Here is a 14,329-nt window from a genome sequence, read left to right as displayed (position 1 = left end):
GAGGGAGACTCTGTCCTGGCCTGAGAAGTGAAAAGGGTAAAAAGGAATGCGTGCTGCCCAGGAAAGTGGGATGTGCATGGCCTGTCCATCCTCCAACCTGTAATCAAGAGATGACACCAAGCTGGATATGGTGGCTCACACCGTTAGTCCACTACTCAGGAGGCAGAGGTAGGTGGGTCTCTGTGAGTCTGAGGCAGCCTGAACTACATAGCAAGTTCCAAAACGGCCAGGGCTACATACAGAGATGGTGTCAAAAATAAATAGATAGATAGTTAGATAGATAGATAGATAGATAGATAGATAGATAGATAGATAGAGATACAAGAAGAAACCTCTGCCCTGGGGAGACAGGGACAGCTGCTGTAAGCAGTCCTTTCCAACACCCTTGCTCATACAGGGTAGGAAGGGCATGGCTTGCTGGAGCAGGCCACAGCATAAGGCAGCTCTCGGAGCTTTCTCCAGGCCCACCTCAGCAGTGGGGGATGGAAGTGCTCCACTCCTGTCCTTTTTCTTGGTACCGGCAGGGCACTTTGGGATGATAGTGAGATCCAACATGGACTGCACCATCTCAATGGTTTCAGAGTACGAAATGAGCCATTGTCACCAGAGCCCATCCCTGTAGAAAGTATCTCCATTTAAACCCTGGCGGCCCTGTCCCTCCTCCAAGGTCACCTTCGCCTTTTGTCTCGCTGGACCTGAGGATTCCGGAGAGCTCACTGGAGCAGAGGCTCACAGGATAGACCCTATGCTAGGTAAGTTCTCAGCCACTGCTACCCACCTCAAGCCTTCCCTTTCATGTGTTTTGGGGTGCTGACTCAGAGGAGGTATTGCTGGTCATCGAGTGGGGGGCGGGGGGGGGGGCTCTGCCAGGGGATTTCTTTTTTAGAATGGTGTATTGTTTTTATGTGTATAAGTGCGTGTGTGTATGTGCACACAGTGCCCACAGAGGCAGAAGAAAGCCCTAGAACTGGAGCCAGGTAAGGATGTCTGTGAATCACCATGTGGGTGCTGAGAACTGAACCCAAGTCCTCTGCAAGAATAAAATGTTCTTAACCACTGAGCCATCTCTCCAACCCTGCCATGTAACTTCTCTGGCCCTGCCTGGCCACATTTCTACAGCCATGCACAGGATTCTAAATTCCCCATATTCTCATTAGCCCTGACTTTTTGATTGTTTCCTTTTTTTTTTTTTTTTCATTTCAGCTGCTGCATTGAGGGTGATGTGAAACCTCACTTTGTCTGCCTTATTATTCAGCAGTAAGTCTCAGAGGCTGAAAACATTCTAGGCCTAGATAAGAGTGTATGCAAGCAAGAAGCTTCCAGGACTAGCAGTGCGACACGTGTCCCGTGTGTTGAACTCACTATGACACTGAGGATGACCTTGAACTCCTGGTCCTACTCTCTATATCTCTCAAGTGGTGGCGTCATAGGTATGCAGCATACCTACCTACTTATGCAGCTGAGGACAGAATATAGGTACCGTACCAACACGTCTGCTGTACTCAAAACTTGCTGATACACTCCATTCGAGGGTCTATCTTCCCTGCTGAGACAGAAGACCATAAGGAGCTTGTTACAAGATGTTTGATCAAACTGTAAACCTCAAGATTGTTTTACTTAGCCGGGCAGTGGTGGCGCACGCCTTTAATCCCAGCACTGGGGAGGCAGAGGCAGGCGGATTTCTGAGTTCGAGGCCAGCCTGGTCTACAAAGTGAGTTCCAGGACAGCCAGGGCTATACAGAAAAACCCTGTCTCGAAAAACAAAACAAAAAAAAGATTGTTTTACTTACTGAAAAAAAAAACACAAAACAAATGATTTCTAGCTGTGGTGTGGCTCAGCCCTTTGCACACACCTTTAATCCCTCTGGCTGGAATACACAGACACACCTGCTCTAGTACACACATTTAATCTCAAACAATGAAGATAAAAGTTAATTTGTGGAAAGAAGTACCTGTGTTTAAAAGAGCTGTCTAATTGTGTGGCAGATAAAGTGACGAATCAGAGAAAGATTCGGCACAAGAGGACATGCTCAACTCTCTCAAGAAGATAGAGGAGAGGCAGAGGGGAAATGGACATTTTAGGGGCTAAAGGTGTGGCTTAGTTAACAGGATGCTTGTCTGGCATGTAAAAAGATTGGGTTTGACCTCCAGCACCAAAATAATCCTGGTATGGTGGTACACACCTGACCTGTGATGGGACACTTGAAAGGAGAAGGAGCAGGGCCAGAAGTTCCAGGGCATCTTAGACTACACAGTGAGTTCAAGGCCAGACAGTGCCACTCCAGACACTTGCAAACAAGGAGGAGGTGAACTTGTGCTAAAAACCTTGCTTGGGCCCACAAAGTAACCAAAAGCAGGATGGAGCCTGGCATATCTGCCTTCCATTGTCTGCTTTATTTGGCTGAAGGCAATAGATATAAATTGTCACCCTTAGTCTTTCCCTGTGGAATCCTCTTGGCTTCCAAGGCCTCACAGGACAGACTTTCCTCCTAGGTAAAGATACTGACCTTCAAAATGAACACATTAGGGCTGGGAACAGAGCCCTAGGTCAGTGGTAGAGTATTTGCATAGCATGTGTGAAACCCTAGGTTCAAAAGGCAGTGGACACATTAACAATGTAATAGCTTATCAGACCAACTTGTAGGACACACCAGAGCAGAAACTAGAGCAGGAACACAAGCTGGCCAGGAATGCTGAACTCTTTTTAGCCCTCTGTTTAATCCTGAACCTGTCAGAACCCTGAAGACATTGTTGGGACTCACTGGCCCCTTTGTTTGCCCTCTTCCTAATGTAGACATATTGAATAAGTTTCCTTTGTTTTTCTTGGATTATGTGCAAGCATGTGTGTGCCTTTGTGCATGCGTGTTTTGAGATGGGTCTTCACTATATTTGCCTGGATGACCTGAACTCACTGTGTAGACTAGGCCAGCCTTGAATTCACTTGTCTCTGCCTAGCTACCCATCTCCAAATACAATGAAGAGACAAGTAGTGGACCTGGTTACAAGCATGCCTAAACTCTTAAGCTGTGAAAGCAGGAGAATCACAAGTCAAGATCCTTTTCAACGACATAGCAAATTCAAGGCAAACCTGGGCTACTGTAGCATATGCCTTTAGTCTTAGCACTTGACCCAGGTCTCTATATACATTCTTTTTTCAGGGGGAGGTTCGAGACAGGGTTTCTCTGTATAGCCCTGACTGTCCTGGAACTCACTCTGTAGACCAGGCTGGCCTCGAACTCAAAAATCCACCTGCCTCTGCCTCCCAAGTGCTAGGATTAAAGGCGTGCGCCACCACTGCCCCGTGGAATAGCTAATTCTTTTTTTTTTCTTTCGAATAGCTAATTCTTATGACAGCAGGAACAAAGGTACTGGGGCAGGAAGAGTCCCAGAACTGGTGGAAAATGGCAGCTTGTATCTGGGGTGACAGGAAGTCCTGTTGATGAAGCCACCAGGTGTTATAGTGCTGAAGGTGGAATGCAGGTATTTATTGAGTAACATCATGGGTGGGGGAAGCACAGGCCTTGAAGGAAACGTATCTTATCCTAGTCCTGGACATTCCAAGACTGACAGATGCTGGGGGAAGCTGGAAGCCAGGTTCACTCTGATATATTAAATAGTCACTTCAGCCATTTGTCTCAGGTTTAAAATCTAACACTCATTTTATTTTATTTATTTATTTATTTATTTATTTTAGTTTTTTTGAGATAGGGTTTCTCTGTGTAGCCCTGGCTGTCCTGGAACTCACTTTGTAGACCAGGCTGGCCTCAAACTTAACACTCATTTTTTAAAAAAAAAGTGTTTTTGCTGGGCAGTAGTGGCGCACGCCTTTAATCCCAGCACTCAGGAGGTAGAGGCAAGTGCAGTTCTGAGAGTTTGAGGCCAGTCTGGTCTACACAGTGAAACAGGACAACCAGGGCTACACAGAGAAACTCTGTCTTGAAAAAACTAACAAACAAACAAACCAAAAATAGTTTTAGGACTGGGAGCAGTGTTCCTATTCAGCACACTAGGAAACCCTGGATTTTAGCTTTGCCAAAATGTTTCATTAACAGTAACTTTTACAAATGCAAAGGATGAACCAAACATGTGCACTGAAAGGTGCTCACTAGGGTATGGGAGGGGCTCCTGGCAACCACCTCCACCTATGGATCCCTTTTATACACAGTGACCTAGCCCTGGTCACTTGTGTCTCACGGAGAGCCTCTGGTGGTTTTTTGTTTTGTTGGGTTGTTTGTTTGTTTGACAGACAGGGTCTTTCTTATGTATCTCTGGTTGTCCTGGAGCTCACTGTGTAGACCAGGTTGGCCTCAAACTCACAGACAACCGCCTGCCTCTGCCTCCCAAGTGCTGGGAGTAAAGGCACTGGGGCTGGTATTTAAAGTTAGGAGCCTGAAGGAATCCTCTGTGGTCACCATCTCCTGCCTGGGCCCCAGGTTTGCTCGAAGCCTTGCTCCCACTCTCCTGTGTAGAGCAGGTGGCAGTATGCATAACTGCCCTTGCTCATTGCCACATCCCCATGCCCAAGTGACTTCTAACTCAACCATGTGTGGTTGAGGGTCTCCAGCATCTCGCCGCCTTTTCTCAGCTTCCCTCGGACAGACAGTCCTCAATAGGCTGACAGTGCGGGGGTGGGCTTTTGGACCTGGGACCAAATTTAGATCTAAGTGGGGTTCTGGGGAAAGCCCAGGATTGAAGTTCCATACCTGTTTTCCTGGTGGGCTGGCAGGGGAATGAGATAGATTGTGTGTGTTGGGGTGGGGTTTGGGTCGTAGGAGGTGTTTTCTAGAAGCAGTGCTGAAGTCAAGTTTAGGCCAACAGTCAGTTATGACCAAAGCATGGACAAAAAAGCGAGGCTCTGAGATGCTCCGACAAGCTAATGCCTAGTAATGACCTTAGCCAGCAGCTAAAGTCTTGGGGGAGGGGGGGTCAACTCGTGTTCACTTGATGAGCTTCCTCCCCAGTGACCTTGCTCATGACCTCTTTCCTGGTGTCATTCTTATTTTTTCTGCAAGTACCCTTGTGTGGCATAGGGCCAAGATGGCTGTGGCTCTCAAAAGGCACTGGTGCCTGAGCACACAGTGGGACTCAGGTTGGGAGGGCAACCAAGGGGACTCTTGGGTACTTTGAGGTGTGTGGCCGGTTTTATTTCTAAGCACTTGTATTAAAACCAGATCTCTGTCCATGAGAGCATAGCCTTGAGCAAACAGAGAGTACTGTTGACCATGTCTGGAGACACTGTCAGATGCCTGGATCCCACTGGGCCTCTATATTGCAAGAGCCTCCTCCACATGGCTGTAAGTCGGTGGGCAGCAGGCACCAGAGCCCGGTGGTACTTAACCTAAGGCTGCTCAGTCACGCGATTTGCCATTCAAAACTGGTGGGTGCAAGCGCGGCCGCGGGGAATTAAGAGGTTGGGACTCAGTGCCCCAGGTCCTACCCCTGTTCGGGCGCTGATCCCATCCCCTTCGGTGCCCGGTGCAGGCTTGGACGCTAAGTGCTCGGAAGGCACAGCGCAGCAACTCTCGGGATCTCCCTACCAGACCCCTCTATGCTTTCCTCTCCCGCGCCCACCTGGCGACGAGTGCGCGCGCGCGCGCGCGGTCGGCGCTCTGTCCCTTTAAACAGCCCGCGGGCGCCTCCCCCGCGCCCCGCCCCCGCCGCGGTGCGGCCGCCGGTGCTGGGCGAGGTCGGAGAAAGTCCGCGGGCGCCGGAGCTCGGGGACGCCGGAGCACTTCCTGCCGCGGGCGGCGCCGCTGCTGCCCAGGCCGGACTGGGCCGGGTGCCCGCAGGTACGGCCAACTTGGCGCGCGTCGCGCCGTTTCCGCCGCGGGCCAGTCGTCCCGCCCGCACTTCCCGCAAACTCCGCGGCGCGGCCGCCCAACTTGCGCACCCGCCGCCTGCCGCAGTGCCCGCCGCGCGCCCGGGGCGCGGCCGAGTAGGGCACGGGCCGCGCTGGATCTGCTCGCTGGCCCCGGGGCGGAGAGGCCGGCTCGCCGAGGTGTCCCGGCCCAGAGCCCAGCCCTGGCCCGGCCAAAACTGGCACTCCGGGTGCGCTAGTGCCTTCCTTTCCCGTTGGGGTCCTCTGGCCACGGGAGACCCCGGGTTCGTCCCGCACGGGAGGGGAAGCCCCGATGACACTGGCCTCTGGCCAGGGAGCAGGGGACACACCCCTCCTGGCTGGCCAGGTCAGAGGCAGCGCGTCTGCGCATCAGATTCGGCCCGTGTCCGTCTTCCCTAGCTAGGTGGGCCGGTTGGTGCCAGGGGTCGTCACTGCCTCCCTTTCTCTTTGGTGCCAACTCCAACTTTGGGAGACACTGGGTTTCGCTGCAGTGGGAGGGGGCTTTTGGCTTGTCTCTGTTTCTGCATCTCCGCAAAGTTGTCAGGTCTCCGGACTCTTCTCCAAGAAAACTCAAGGGTGTGTGGGCTGGGGGAGGTGAGATCAGCCATCTCCATGGGTTTTCGCCCGCCCGAGGCTGGGACTCGGTTCCCGCTTCTCCTATGCATATGTTACGGGAGTGTGTGGGGTCGCCTCAGCCCTTCTCTGAGTTCATTTCATGGGCAGATCTGTTCCGCGCTGCTTACTGCTGATACTGGTGCTTCTTGAACCCTAGGGTTTGCAGGCTCCCCCATTCTGCTCCCTGGAGCTGACCTCACCGGCAACACCCACTGTACCCTACTCCCTCTCCTTGGAGATTCCGGATGCAGATGTTTGTTGGGCCCTCTATACTAGCTTTCAGGTGTAGCTCTGGGGGTGTTGCAGCTGAGCCTGTCTGGGGGTGGAGTGAGCTGGGCCATGGTCCTGGCTGGTCTGTCTAGGTTCTTGGTCCAGTAAAGCCCTTCCTTCCCAGCAATTCATGTGCACGTTCATGTGGGCACGTTCATGTCATCCCTGGTCCTGCTCTTCTGCCTCCGATTCCCTTTTCTGTTCTCTTCCTTCTACAAATTCTTGACTGCTATTCCCTTCTGTTTCCATTTTGACTAAAGATGAGGGCAGTATGTTCCGTGGGGCTCTGCACACTGTGTGGTCTTTTTTTTTTTTTTTTTTTTTTTTAGATTTATTTGTTTATTATATGTAAGTACACTGTAGCTGTCTTCAGACACTCCAGAAGAGAGAGTCAGATCTCGTTACGGATGGTTGTGAGCCACCACGTGGTTGCTGGGATTTGAACTCCGGACCTTCGGAAGAACAGTCGGGTGCTCTTACCCATTGAGCCATCTCTCCAGCCCCTGTGTGGTCTTTAAATATGATGTCCTGGGAGGGTTGGCTGTGACTTTTAATTTCACAGTTGAGGGGACAAAGTGTGTTCAGCTATGGGGTGGACAGCCAACATTCCTGTCTCACCCTCCAACAATCTTCTCCAAGCCCATGGAGCCACCCACCCTTCCACCAGTGAGTGTCCTTCACTCTTCATTCCTTCAAGGATGCTCTGTGACACTTCCTCACTGGGGGAGACCCAGGGCAGTTGGCCCTTGTTCTTTGAGCCAGTCGGTTGGAATCAGTATAAGTAGAACAAGGTATCTCTTGTCACTTCACAGTGGCCTGGATCGTTTCTCAGCAGTCATGCCCATGGCTGGGTGCTGGGTGAAGGCTGTGCACCCTGGCATCTGAGCCTTGCTGATTCCGGGAGCTAGAAGCCATTTAGAATGCTGGGAAACGCTATCAGAGAGAAACGCTTGTGCTGCAAGAGTTGAGCGCCAGGCTGCTTCTGAGCTGCTCACCAACCGCCATCGGTCTGCCTTATGGACTGTCGGCATTATGTGTGGGTGCCCAGAGCGACGCTTCCTGGGAGAGGGCTTGTGCATGAATTTGACGACCTTACCAAACCGTTTTTCAGACTAGTTCTTGAACCTGCACTGTCCTGTCAGAATAGTTGTTTCAGGGGGTGAGCTGGTGTGCCACAGAGCCCTGTTTGCCACAGAGGTCCTTTCTGCCTAATTTTCATGGTGGCCAGTGTGATCTCTTGGGTCTAGGCAGGTCTTAGTATAGGGGTCCAGCACTGATGGGGCAGAAACTGAGAGCTGTGGTTGCCTTAGCAGAATGTGAGTCCCTGTCTCTGAGATCTGTGCCTTTGACATCCTTGATCCTAGAACATGCACAGTACCCAGTGGCTGCCAACCCTGGTTGTTCATGTTTTCTGTACTCATTCCCCCAGACATGCCCATGAAGTCACCCCATCTCCTATCTTCTGGGCTCTCCTCCTCCTTCCTGGTGACTTCTAGGGAGTTCTCTGGAGAGCTTACGATGGGTTGAAGTCACTTTGGGTGTAGGGGTGAGATGACCCACCAGGCCTCCCAGGCTGCTGAGGGTCCAGCGACCACCAACCACTGTCAGACCTCAATCCCTTACCTTCCTCTGCCACAAAGTCACAAAGCCACAAACCCTCAGTGTGTGGCTCAGAGAAAGTGACTTCTGTCTACACCCCCTGTCCCAGTATGTGCTGCTCTCCTGCAGATACCCACCCTTGCCTTACTAGCTGCTGCTTTTGTGTGTCTGGCCCACAGTGGCCTCCTGCTGTGCCTAGGTTTTCGAGGTGACATAGGCTGCCTTTCAGCTCTGAAGAGTCATGGCTGGTTGGAATAGGGTTGGATGCTGGTACCCATGGCAATGTTCCTAGGGGTCACCCTCATCTGAGGAAACCTGTGTGGACTTTGAGACCTGTTTTTGCTTTGCTTTATTTTTTATTTTATTATTTTTTTTATTTTTTGAGACAGAATCTTATGTCATTCAAACTGGCCTTGAGCTCACTCTGTAGCTGAGGATGACCTTGAACCCCTGACCCTGCAGCCTTCTAAGATCTGGGATTACAAGTATGTGTCCTTATACCCTACTCCAGGTCTGGCCTTTTGGAGAAGTGAGCAGAGCCATGTGGTAATGCAAGAGACACTTCCTCAATGCAAGGGGCAGTCACCACCAGCCCCCAGGACACTGGGCTTTAGCTGTTCCTGGCAGGTGTATGCTTCCTGCAGCTGGCCAGTGGGCGAGTGTATAAAGTCTGCTTTTGCCTGAGTGTAATCAGGTGATGAAGGAGCACTAGAGCTTGTTTAGGACCGACTTGGCAAGACTGCTCTACTCAGGCAGTATGAGCAGCCTGGCCCTGAGTTATCATAAGGAGAAGCTTGGTTAGCATCTAACATAGTTTCTCAGATGTGGGCAGCCCTGCTCAGAGCCTTGCCCACCATTGCCTTCTCCTAGGATTTGTTTTTTTTTTTTTTCTTTCAGCCTTACAGCATTCTCACCCCCATCCCCTGGCTGGGCCCCGACTACAGGAGAAGCAGCAGCATGTGATCTGGCCCGAGGTGGCTGCTCTAGCCTGCTCTCCAGTGCAAGGATCCTGGCAACCTCTGTTGCTGTTTTAGCAGATTCTCACTCTTTCCTAGGCTGTCTTCTGTTGGCATCACCTGCATTTCTCCTAGAGCCAGGCTGCTCTCTGCTGCAGTTGGCCAAGCCTGTCTTTGACATTGGAAGTTGGGGTTTTAGAAGCCGAGACCTGTGTGTCTGGTTCTCCCAGCCTACAGGCCTGTGTCCTCAATTTGGAGCTCACGCTGTCTCTCTCCCAGAGAGGAGTCTGAGCAGAGCAAAGCATGGACTCTGACCCAGGATCTGCCTGCCCTGGAGTCTGCAGTGCCAGGCCGTGGGTTCTGAGTTAGGAATTTAAGGCCAGATTACTGGAGATTTTGCCCCCTCCCCAGGTTGTCCCTCTCTGGAATCCACTCAAGGTCTCCAAGCTGGCTCTGCCTGGCCTGCTGTCCTTGGGATGAGGAGACCCTTGGTGAGAATGTTGCTGGCCCTTTAAGGGGAGGCTGGCTCAGTCTCAGGGGGAAGGAGGCTTTTTCTCTGGAGTTGTTTCCAGGTCCCTGGGGAAGGGCTGGCTGGGGCTCTTAGGAATCATGCCCGACCTCCCTGCACCAGGCCTGGCATCCAGGAGGGCACCGAGCCACAGATGGGCCTCCAGCTTCAGGCCCGCCCCTTGCTGGTGTCTGGGAAGCAGGCAGGGGTGGGGTGGGGCGGGAACAACTTGGGGCCTGAAAGTGCCCATATATAGTCACTGGGGGTGAGCAAGGAGTCAGGCCTGTGAGCTGTCTGATCCTGGGGTGGCTAGTGCCCCCTGGTATTCCAGTGGGGAGGCACTGCCATCTGAAAGGCAGGAGGATATAGGGTAAAGTACACTGGGTCCAGCAAAGGCAGCCCCCAAGGAATGTTTATTGATTGAAAATAAAATGTCCCAATTCCTCTGTAGTTAGATCCAAGAATACTTTGAAAACTTCCATTTTGTAAAAGTCAGAAGTAACAGTATGGTCCATAGTTAAAAGTGGTTGCAGTCCCCGATGGGATTCATTCCAGCATGAAAGGCTGAAGCCCGTTTTATGGGGGCTTCTGAGTGTCTCTTCTCACTCACAACCCAATTTGGAGAGAAGGGCTTGCTTGCCTCAGCCTCTGATGTTTCTGGAGTCTCTCCATTCTGTCTCCTATGTTGCTGGTGTTGGTGGGGGTGGGGGTGGGGGTGGGGGTGGGGGATGTGGCTTGCTACCTGTGGATGGGGCATTTCCCTCCCCATTGGAGCCCGGGCCCTTCATCCTTGGCCAGCCTCTGCCCAGCCACTCTTTGCTGCACTCTTGACTCTGCTTTTAAAAATCACAATGTTAACACAGCTTTTGCTCATTTAATCTAGTTACTATTGTGCTGCTAAGCGCCTTTGTTAAGTTTTGTATATTGATACTTTTTGTTGTTGTCAGCAGTTTTTTCTTTCTTTCTTTCTTTTTATTTTTTTTAAAGATATAAAGCCATTAGGGTGAGAGAAGATTAAAAAGATACATTACAATTAAAATGTTAATGAAATCTGCATCATACAACTTTTGAAACCCTTCAGGCATTTATCTCGCCTGTGTCATGTCCATTAACTTTGGCTATTCTTATTCCACACTGACCCCTGCTGAGAGATTTGTGCTATAATTGGATTTTTTTTTCTTAAATAAAAAAAAAAGGGGGGGGGGAAGCTTTTAAGAAAATAGAGGTTGAGTGGCCGGTCCTGGTCCTGAAATGAAGAGTAGAAAATGGGAAAGCCTGGCTCTCTCCCTCACTGGGCCAGCTCAGAGCCCATCCCTCAGCTTTAAGATATGTATTTGGGGTGTGGCTTTACAGGAGGAAGAGCCTGGAGGGATGGGGGGTGTGAGCCTGAGGGCCAGGTTGGGGTATTAGGTATACTCATTCCCCAGGGAAGAGACAAGAAGCTGGAATGTGTGTGATAGGAGACTCCTGCCACCACCCCCCCCCATCACTCCCCTTTACCTGGGACTATTTAAGGGCACACTGGTGTTTCTGACTAGGGTTTTGGGCTATGAAAAGGGGGGTTCCCCAGGTCTTCTTCCCAGGACAGTTGAGAGTTCAGGGCAGGACTGTGTGACCTCTGGGCAGGTGGGTTGGATGTGTGTGCATACATATGTATATGTATGTATATATGCAGATGTGTGTTCATGTAACCCATGGCCAGCAGCCTCTCTCTGTCCCCAGGACTGGCTTTCCCGGGGCAGCTCTGTGGGCACCTGGCAGTGCTGGAGCTGGTCAGGTGGTTGGCAGTAGGCTGCAATAGACAGATTTCATGTCTATGTTTCTGCAACACCTTTCTATAAAGGGAAACATAATTTAAAATATGATTACTTAGTGTTGTAACAGCGTCTCAGCCGCTCTGCTGTGAGGGAGATCATTATCAGTCTGATATTAACTTGCAAAGAATATTATGCAAATTGCCTGGGACTTGGGAATCCTGGCAGGCAGGGCTAGTCTGGCTTCCCCGGAGCTTGGGCCCTTGTCCTTGGGGACGAGACTTTTTCTTCTTTTCCTCTCTCCCTGGATACTCAGGCCTCTCTGCCCCCAAGGTCCTCTTAGCAGCAGCCCTGAGCCTTAGGTCTGTAGGGCCCCACCCACATCCTTGACTCCACTTTGCTACAAAGATAGGAAACTAGAAGCGTTTGGCAGGCTGGCCGTGATGTGGGGGTAGCATTTATCTGGAGTGACAGTACTGTGATGATGATCGTGGCTGGGCCTTGACACGGGCGCTTGAGCTTCTGGGACTCAGCAGCCCCTGAGGAATGGCCATAGCCAGGGGAGGCAGTTGTCACATTGGTTGTATGACCACTGAGTTTGGGCTGCTTCCAGGGGTATAGGGCAGCACCCGGGATGTGTATGTCCTGTTGTGCTGTGTTTTGGGGCTCTGACACCAGCTACACCATCATAGGAAGGAAGTATTCTCATGTGTCTACCCTCCCAGTTCATCCTAATAGGGGTGGTACAGTCTGGTTAGGAGACCATTTCTTTCAAACTTTTGTTCCACTGTAACAAAGCCCCACAGAGCAATTTCCCTGACTTTAATCAGCAGAGAGGCACATTTTGGGGTTCTAGAAACAGTGTCCACCTGGTGCTAGTGAAAACCTAGTAGTTGGTCCCCTAAAGATGCCCCAGTGCGGTAAAACTGATGCCCACTGGGTGTCACTGAATCTGCTTGCTGTATTCCAAATCTCCTGATGCAGAGCCAAGGTCGGGGAGGTAGACACCTGCCTGGGGAGGCCCTTAGCTTTCCCAGGGCAGGAATCGGAAGCTGGGAGTCGTGGGATGCGACCTCTGGCATCTGGTAGAGAGGTTTGCTCTCCCGGGAGCAGGCAGGAGGCTCTTGCAAAGGTCAGGGATAGATAGGGGCATTCTCCAGGATCATACTGATGTTTATCCCACATGGTTGCTGCTCACAATGTGGGGTTTCCATGCCCAGGGTCCTCTCGGAGTGTGGGCCCTGGTCCTTACTGCAGTTGGGTCATGATCCAGGGCCTCAGTTTTCTGTGTGTGAAATGAGGGAAGCTCACCGTGAGCTGATTGACAGTCAGCTCTGGGAAGACCACCTTGTATCATAGTGTGCTGTCTTCTTCATGACTTAGCCAGCCAGCTCTCCTGTGCTGCTAACTCCTCCAACTTTGGATGGCTTGTGGGGGCTTGGGGTTGCTACACACACTTGACCTTGCCTGCACCAGTCTTGCTGCTGCCCCCTTGACTCTGCCTCTGCCCTCTAACTGGATGAGCTTACCTCTGCCCCTTAACCAACCAATGCCCTGTTTGTGAGGAAGGCCCTGAGGGAGGTTTTGGTCCAGGACAGAAAACCTTTGTGCTGGTGGCTCTTGCAGTACTTGCCAGCAGGGTGGGCTTTAGACATAGCATCTGCTGCTTCTCAAAGCTTAGTGGAGGATGTGTGAGTTGCAGCAGTCCAGCTAGAGATCTTTGAAAGAACAGAGCAGAGGGGGCCGAAGGAGGGAAATGGGGCCGAGGCTTACATAAGCTGTGGGATGGAGAGACAGACACTGTGTTAATTATTGTAACCCAGTTTAGCGGTGAGTCTGTGTCACATGAAGTGGCCTGGAAACTGAAGCGCGTGGGTCACAGTGAAGCCCAGGGGTGACATGGCTGACACAGGAACAGACAGTGTGGGGTGCATACCAGGTGCAACTGTAGGGGAGGCTGAAAGAATGAGCTATCCTTGGGGTCCAAACCAACCCATATTTCAGGGAAGTATTGCTCCACAGTCTGAGGAGCACTTGATCCTGCCTGTACCCGTGCTCTGCCTCCTTGTCTAGCCTCTTCTCTCTAGCTGAGGGTGAGCTCGCCTCAGCCGCATTTGTACCTGGGACTGAGCGTCAGGCCAGGCACTGTCTGGACCAGCTGCAGCCTTGTCAGCTTAATGATGTCAGTGTGGTGAGCGTGTGCAGAGCGGCAGCCTTGGCTTCTCTCCTGACACACAGCAGGCTCCCAGGTATCTGCTTTTCAGGTGACCACACGTGTGGAGGAGAGAGTCCATGGGCTCTGGAGTCACTGGAACTTGCCCTGAGGTTTAGCTCTGGACTACTCAGGAAGCTCTTCATGTCACAGGAAGATGTCATGATGTCCTGGAGAATCCCCCCACTCCCCTGCAAACACTGTATGGGACACCTCAGGGTTTGGAGATACACCCTGTCCCTCCTGGCAGGGGCCTCTGGGAAGGCTGACCGTTACCTTTCTTGCCTCGAAGACCTTGGCTATCTTCTGTGTGCTGTTTCTGAGGGGTAGCAGAACCTATGGCTCATGACCTAGGCATGGTCCCCTTCTTGGCCCGTGACCCCTTCTTTGGGCTCTGATGGGGTGACATGGTTTTCTCCAGCCTGAGTCTAAGAGTTGTAGAAGGGTAGCCCCTTCCATTCTGAGCACTCTGAAGGGAGACTGGCTTCCATCCTTGCCCCTGCTGACCAACCTCCACTGATACACTGGCTGCCCTCCATCCTTGCCCTGCTGACCCCACCTCCACTGATACACTGG

At 51.7% G+C, this 14,329-nt stretch overlaps 1 protein-coding gene across 2 annotated transcripts in view; it reads left to right on the top strand.

The window, feature by feature from the left end:
- Positions 1-5,675: 5,675 nt before the first annotated feature.
- The window catches only part of Nacc2 (NACC family member 2), a 67,089-nt gene continuing 58,435 nt past the window's right edge, over positions 5,676-14,329 (top strand). For both annotated transcript variants that reach the window (XM_029472943.1, XM_021150620.2), the window contains exon 1: positions 5,676-5,789. The gene's annotated coding sequence lies outside the window, so the exon portion shown is untranslated. The remainder of the gene's footprint in view (positions 5,790-14,329) is intronic.

This window comes from Mus caroli, chromosome 2, assembly GCF_900094665.2.
Source record: "Mus caroli chromosome 2, CAROLI_EIJ_v1.1, whole genome shotgun sequence".
In the NCBI taxonomy this organism is placed as follows: domain Eukaryota; kingdom Metazoa; phylum Chordata; class Mammalia; order Rodentia; family Muridae; genus Mus; species Mus caroli.
This window is presented reverse-complemented; position numbering and strand designations above follow the sequence as displayed.